This window comes from Solea senegalensis, unplaced genomic scaffold (assembly GCF_019176455.1).
Source record: "Solea senegalensis isolate Sse05_10M unplaced genomic scaffold, IFAPA_SoseM_1 scf7180000017240, whole genome shotgun sequence".
Taxonomy (NCBI): Eukaryota; Metazoa; Chordata; class Actinopteri; order Pleuronectiformes; family Soleidae; genus Solea; species Solea senegalensis.
The window spans coordinates 325,421-333,195 of record NW_025322299.1 but is presented as its reverse complement, the minus strand read 5'-3'; positions in this window follow the sequence as shown (position 1 = coordinate 333,195).

The window sequence follows — 7,775 nt, the reverse complement described above, 5'->3', positions numbered from 1 at the left end:
TGTGCACTAGCTGCAGCTTCTCCCGCCTGCCTGCCCCCAGACTGTCATCAGAATGCCCTGACAGCATCACGTCATCAGGACGAGGCAAAACTGGCAAAACTTCTGGGGGAAACCTGGTCTCATGAGGAGAGACGGCGTCCATCCCACTTTGGATGGAGCAGCTCTCTTATCTAGCAGCTTAGGGCATTTTATTAGAAACCCATGACAATCCAGAGTTGAGACCAGGACACAGAGTTGCAGTCTTTCATGCTTCTCTGTGCTTCTTTTCGAGCAGTCACCTATTAAAAACCCCATAGAGACGGTGTCTGCCCCTCGACCTACTAAAGTAAAAACTAATGTAAATAAAGTAAATAAACCAATAACAAACAGAAGAGGAGTTAGACATTCTAACTTAATAAAGATTAATACCAACAATAAAATAGAGTCAAATAATACCACTTTCAAATGTGGACTATTAAATATAAGGTCTCTCTCCTCAAAATCTGTTTTAATAAATGATCTAATTTCTGACAATTGTATTGATTTATTCTGTGTAACTGAAACTTGGTTACATGAAGAAGATTATGTTAGTCTAAATGAATCCTCCACCCACTCATGCTAATACCCATATTCCTAGAAGCTCAGGCCGAGGAGGAGGAGTAGCAGCCATTTTTAATACTAGATTATTAATCAATCCCAAGCCCAAACCAGGATATTCATCGTTTGAAAGCCTTATTCTTAATCTATCTCATCCTAGTTGTAAATCACAGAAACCAATTATAATAGTCACAGTTTATCGTCCACCTGCACCTTATTCAGAGTTCCTATCAGAGTTCTCTGAGTTCTTATCTGAGTTGGTGCTTAAAACAGATCAAATCATAATTGTAGGGGATTTCAACATCCATGTAGATGTTGACCGTGATAGTCTTAGTTGCGCATTTAACTCGCTGTTGGAATCAATAGGTTTTATTCAACACGTTAATAAACCAACTCATTGCCTTAATCACACCCTCGACCTTGTTTTAACTTATGGTATTGATATTGATAATTTAAACATAGTTCCTCAAAACCCTCTCCTTACTGATCATTATTTACTCACATTTAATTGTTCAATAATGAACTACAATAACATAAATAAGAAATACAGCTACAGCCGGTGCCTGTCTGATAATAATATTAATACATTCAAAGAGACAGTGCAACCTTTATTTAACTCGGTGCCGTATGTCAGTACATCTGAAGATGCCTTTTGTGATTTTACCCCCGCCCTCATAGATAACCTTGTTGATAGTACAGCAGCCTCACTGCGTACTACATTAGATTGTGTTGCCCCTCTGAAAAAGAAAGTGGTGAATCAGATGAGACGAGCACCATGGTTTAACTCCAATACTCGTGCTCTTAAACAGCCGTTACGTAGATTAGAAAGAAAATGGCGTTCCAGTAACCTAGAGGAACTTCATATAGCCTGGAAAGATGGTTTTGTAGCTTACAAAAAGCCCTACACAAAGCTAGAGTTGCCTATTATTCTTCTCTAATTGAAGAAAATAAGAATAATCATAGATTTCTTTTCAGCACTGTAGCCAGGCTGACACAGAGCCACAGCTCCACTGAACCATCTATTCCTTTAACACTGAGCAGTGATGACTTTATGAACTTTTTTGTGAATAAAATAACATCAATTAGAGAAAAAATTGATCATTTCCTCCCTCATATTGGGACTGACTCATCTTCTAGCACAAGAGCTTCAGAAGCACCAGGTGTACAGTTAGACAGTTTCTCCCCTATAGATCTCCCTGAGTTAACATCATTAGTTTCATCATCTAAGCCATCAACCTGTCAGTTAGATCCTATCCCCACCAAACTGTTTAAAGATGTGTTTCCTTTAATTAACAACTCTATATTAACTCAAATTAATCTATCCTTATTAACTGGATATGTGCCCCAAACGTTTAAAGTAGCAGTTATTAAACCCCTTCTAAAAAAAGCGACCCTTGACCCAGATATTTTAGCTAATTACCGACCGATATCTAATCTTCCCTTTGTCTCTAAAATCTTAGAAAAGGCTGTTGCCAATCAATTATGTGAATATCTGCGCATTAATGGCCTGTTTGAAGATTTTCAGTCAGGTTTTAGATTAAACCATAGCACAGAAACAGCACTAGTTGAAGTTAGTAATGATCTTCTCTTGGCGTCAGATAATGGTCTAGTTTCTTTGCTTGTCCTGTTAGATCTTAGTGCTGCTTTTGACACCATTGATCATAATATTCTACTGCAGAGATTGGAGCAGACTCTTGGTATCACAGGTGCTGCCCTCTGCTGGTTTAAATCATACTTATCTGATAGATTCTAGTTTGTTCATGTTAATGATAAAGCCTCACTACAAACAAAAGTTAATTGTGGAGTTCCACAAGGCTCAGTGCTTGGGCCTATACTTTTTACCTTATATATGCTTCCTCTAGGGAACATTATTAGAAAGCATAACATACACTTTCATTGTTATGCAGATGACACACAGCTATATCTATCGATGAGGCCGGATGAAATAAATCAGGTTGTTCAACTCCAGGAATGTCTCAGAGACATTAAGTCCTGGATGACCTGTAACTTTCTACTTTTAAACTCAGATAAAACTGAGGTCATTATACTCGGCCCTAAACACCTCAGAGAAAAACTTTCTGCCCACATTGTCACTTTAGATGACATCACCCTGGCTTCCAGTTCCACTGTGAGGAACCTTGGAGTTACTTTTGACCAGGAAATGTCATTTGATTCACACATAAAACTAATTTCAGAACAGCCTTCTTCCACCTGCGGAACATTATGAAAATTAGAAACATTCTGTCTTTACAGGATGCTGAAAAACTAGTTCATGCTTTTGTTACATCTAGATTAGATTACTGTAACTCCTTATTAGCAGGATGTTCTAACAAGTCTGTTAGAATCCTTCAGTTAATTCAAAATGCTGCAGCACAAGTTCTGACAGGAACAAGAAAGAGAGACCATATAATTCCAGTGTTAGCTTCTCTACACTGGCTCCCCGTACAGTTTAGAATTCAATTTAAAATCCTCCTCCTCACGTACAAAGCACTTAATGGTCAGGCCCCTTCATACCTGAAAGACCTAGTCTTACCCTATCACCCTAATAGACCACTTAGGTCACAAAATACAGGTTTACTTGTGGTTCCCAGAGTCTGTAAGAGTAGAATGGGAGGCAGAGCCTTTAGTTACCAGGCTCCTCTCCTGTGGAACCAGCTTCCAATGATAGTTCGGGAGGCGGACACTCTCTCTGTATTTAAAGTTAAACTTAAAACTTTCCTTTTTGATAAAGCTTATAGTTAGAGCTGGTTCTGGGAAACCTGGACCAGCTCTTAGTTATGCTGCTATAGAACTAAACTGCTGGGGGATTTTCCTGTGGTACACACACATTCACTCTCTCACACTCAGGTTATGATTATGACTTTTTATATGTCATTAACCTTGTCTCTTTCTCTCCCTAGTTTGTGTCTTTCCTTCCTTCTCTCTCTCTCTCTCTGTATTCTCATAATGCAGGTTGCAGCATCAAGATCCAGTTTCCGAGGCTACGCTCATCGTCACCATTATTATTATTTTGCAATTAAAAAGTCGATATCAGTAACTGTATAAACTTGTAACCTGATACAGTTGTTGTGTATCTGCTGCTGGTCTCCCTCTCTCTCTCTCTTCTGTCTCTCCCTCATCTCCCTCTTGTCCTTTCTCTCCCCCCATTTTCTGTTCCCCACCTCTCCACTGTCCCCCATTTTTCCTTTCACCCCAACCGGTCGAGGCAGATGACCGCACATCTCTGAGCCTGGTTCTGTCAGAGATTTCTTCCTGTTAAGAGGAAGTTTTTTCTCTCCACTGATGCCTAGTGCTTGCTCATTGTGTGAACTGTTGGGGTTCTCTGCTCTCTTTGATGTTGTCTATGTACAGTGCCTTGAGATAATGTATGTTATGATTTGGCGCTATACAAATAAAATTGAATTGAATTGAATTGAAGATGCAACACACTCGGGAAACTCTTGTGTCATCATCACATCACCTCCTTATACCTGACAATTAACAGGAGGCCAAGGGTGGAACAAAGTGCCGAGGCTGAGCAAGAAAAGACAAGCAAGTTTTTCCAATAAGACTGACGACATCTATGCCTGAGGCCGTGACAACTGAAGCTCAGCAGCTGTTGTGTTGGAAAATAATTAAATCTGACATTTAATTAGAGGTCATCCCAACTCTTCCAAAACAATGAGCTGCACTGCAGCACAATCAATATTCTCCTACACTTATAATCACTCAATAATCAAATCAATTGTCACAGTCAAAGTGTGAAAGTTTAGCTACATCAACGACAGTCACATCATTCTCATTTTTATCGTGGAAAACACAAATTCAAGTTAAAGAGTCAGCGACATCAACACAGACACTTAAACTAAACTAAACATCAATGAAATAAAAGACATTTTAGATGGAATTTGCACACTTTCTAAACTTTGTGTCAAAAGAATTAAAACAGCTGCCGGAGTGTCCTTCGGCAGCTACCACCTGACTGACCTAGGGTACGCTGATGACACCATCCTGCTCAGCACACCCTACAGCCAGCTGAGTGACGCTCTGGGCATATACAATGAAGAGGCGGAGAAAATTGGCCTCCGAGTGAGCTGGACAAACACAAAGCTCACTTATGTTGGCGATGGACCTCAAAGTCAAGAACTTTGTGTACCTTTGGGTCCACCTTTGGGTCCACCTTTGGGTCAGATAAACGGGACCTAAAACCAGAGATTATCCACCAAAGAGCCCTGGCAGCATCCCAGTCCCTCTGGTGGCACCAGACCATCTCACGCAAGACGAAGCTACGGATCTACAACTCAGCAATACTCTCTATCCTGCTTTACGGCTTGGAAACACGGCCCTTACACAAGTCTCTGGCCACAAGACTATAATGGTTTTGATAGCAGGGCTCTCAGAACCATCGAGAACATCAGGTGGCCCCAGCGGGTTCCCAACGAAGTGCATCTTGTCTGGCCGCGCCGCACCCGCTGGCTCGGTCATGTTCTCTGTCTTCCCCTTGACCATCCAACTAGAACCATTTTCCAATTTGACCCAAGGGCTGCAGGCTGGAGACAACCATGAAGTAAGCCCCGCACCCGATGGCTCAACGTCATTGCAGGCGACCTCCAAGCTACGTGAAACAGCTTGTTAAACTGGTTGGCTCAACACACAGGGACGCCCCCCCCCTGCAAGAGATCTAAAGAAAAAAAAGAAAGTGTGTGTGTGTGAGTGTTTATTTTGGTCACAATCAAACAAACATATTTACCTCTCTCATAATATGATAAGCATTTGTTTTATCTGTTACCAGTTCTTACTGTCTGGATAATAACAATAAATAAATACAACTTTTATTGTGTTTTTTAACACAGCAGTAACAGTGTTGTTCTTAATAAAGTCACATCACACAGTGTCACCAACACTGCCCTCTGCTGTCCGCTGAAGAAAACAGAAATTACTTCCTTTCTTCATAATCTTGACATTCCCAAGGTTGATCCTCCTGCTACTGATGGGCTTGATGCACCTTTGACTCTGGAGGAAATTAAGTTTTCTATCAAAGCCATGCAAAACAAGAAAGCACCCGGTCCAGACGGATTTACTGTCGAGTTTTTTAAGAAATGTATTCATAAATTTGCCCCTCTCCTCCGCTTTATTTAACGAATGCCTAGAGCGTGGTTCATTACCCCCCATCTTTGACCCAGGCCATCCCTTCGCTTAAAGAAAGGTAAAGATCCTACATCTTGTACCTCTTATAGGCCTCTGCTTAAACAGCATGTGTTGATTTAAAAATGTGTTCTTTTTGCACACATACTAATTAGTGGTAGTGAAATTGGCCTCTGTATTTAACACCTCCTGATTGCACACCTGTGGTGAACACACAGGCCGGATGCAGGAGGAGTGGGCAGCATTATGTGACTGAGTCTGTGGGTTTGTGACAGGCTGCCCATACTGTGTGTCCCTTTCGTGCTGTTGTAAATGTAAAAATAAACTGTATTGTAAACTTGTATTGGTGTCATTTGTTTTCAAATTCACAAGGAAGGAGGAGGAGCGAGAGCATGAAAGTTTTGCATGCGTGCGAGAGGACAGACGTTCTTGCGTGAATCCACAGAGAGAGAAAAAGAGAATCTGAAATAAATAAATAAATAAATAAAACACTTAAGACAGCACAGTAGGAAAAGATGAGTGAGGTTGAAAGGCAACGTGAGCAGCCCAGGGTAAAAACCAAGAATGAGGCTTGTGAGGTGTTTTATCCTCCTGAGCCAACAAGAAGAGCGTGTCTGGTCCCGGCTACACTCACACGATTATTTCACTTAGACTGAGAGGAAATGAGCAACTGAGACACTGCTGTTGTCACAACTGATCTGCTGATTGTTTTCTTCTGCTACTGTGCATAGGTGTGGAGCACTAGAAAAGAAGATAAAAGATTAAAGAGGTTTGGACGGGTTTTAAAGAATTCAGTTTTGGTCGACAACTAGAACTTTTTAATGGAAAGTTAACGCAGTCTTGTTGCCTTGATAAAGTTTTGGGAAGCAGCTCGGCTTCTCTGGGCTTGCTCTGCACGATGAAACATTTAGAAGGTACAACTACAGCTGCACTGACAGCTATACCACCTTGTTCTTGCATGCTTTCTATATTCCACTACATGCTGTACAAGATTATTCACAAGAAATATAAGCTGCTGGGTTTCAGAAGAGGGGTAAACTCGACAAAAAGTATAATATGTAGATGTCTGTCTGACACTGTACAGAGTTCACTTCCATTGATTAGTGTGTTTTTGTGCATTTGCTATTTAACACTAAAGTTTGATTTTTCAAGTTTCCATCTAACTGTGCTGCTCTGTTTTTAACATGCTGCTGTTCTTAAACCTTATTTCTGTTATTTTTATTACGTTTTTAATTCTATATTATTGATATGTATGTTGTCTGGACCTGAGTAACATGTAGAGAATGACATTAACCCGAGAGTATCGCCGACAACGAAAAATTTCAATGGTTTCTGAAAGCTAAGAAGTTGCACGTCAAAGCCAACATGTGATTATTATGGTAATTTCACTCGCACTCTTTCAGGAAGCCAGCGTCTCAGTGTCTTTGTCATCAGAGAGGAGAGAGTTGGTAGAAGTAGTTGGTTATACTGTTGAAATTTCAAATTTAATAAGCAAAATCTGTTGTTCGTGTACAACTGCAGTGTGTTTCTAAATAAACATTTTTGTTTAAATTGTTAAAAATGTATTTTAACATGCAGTAAATTGTAAATAATAGCCAGATATTGAAAGTTATTCTGGAAAAATGGCCACAAGCACTTAGTTACAGGACATTTTCTGGTCCATTTAAGGTTAAAATAAGCACACAAAAAAAGGAACCTTAAACCTCGATCAACAAGGTTATTACGGGTAATCTGGATGGAGACATGCAAATCTGCTCCAAATTTCAAGACACTTGATCTTAAAACCACAAATGTCAACGTCACTGTGACACAGAAAAGTCAAGGGATCAAGCGGCTAACTAATAAATTCTCTGGGGATCATGGACGTCAGCTGATGCAATTCATTCAGAGGTTGATAACATTTCATTTTAAAGTGACCAACATCACCATCCAAAGAACCAAAGAACACCTTTATGTCTGCACTCTTCACCTATTTGGCTAAGGAATGACCCAAATTGAGACAAAAGTGTGTACATGAGGAAAAACACCCCGCTTGAAAATGTCACGGCTACACTTCAAGTTAGGGGGAGAAATAA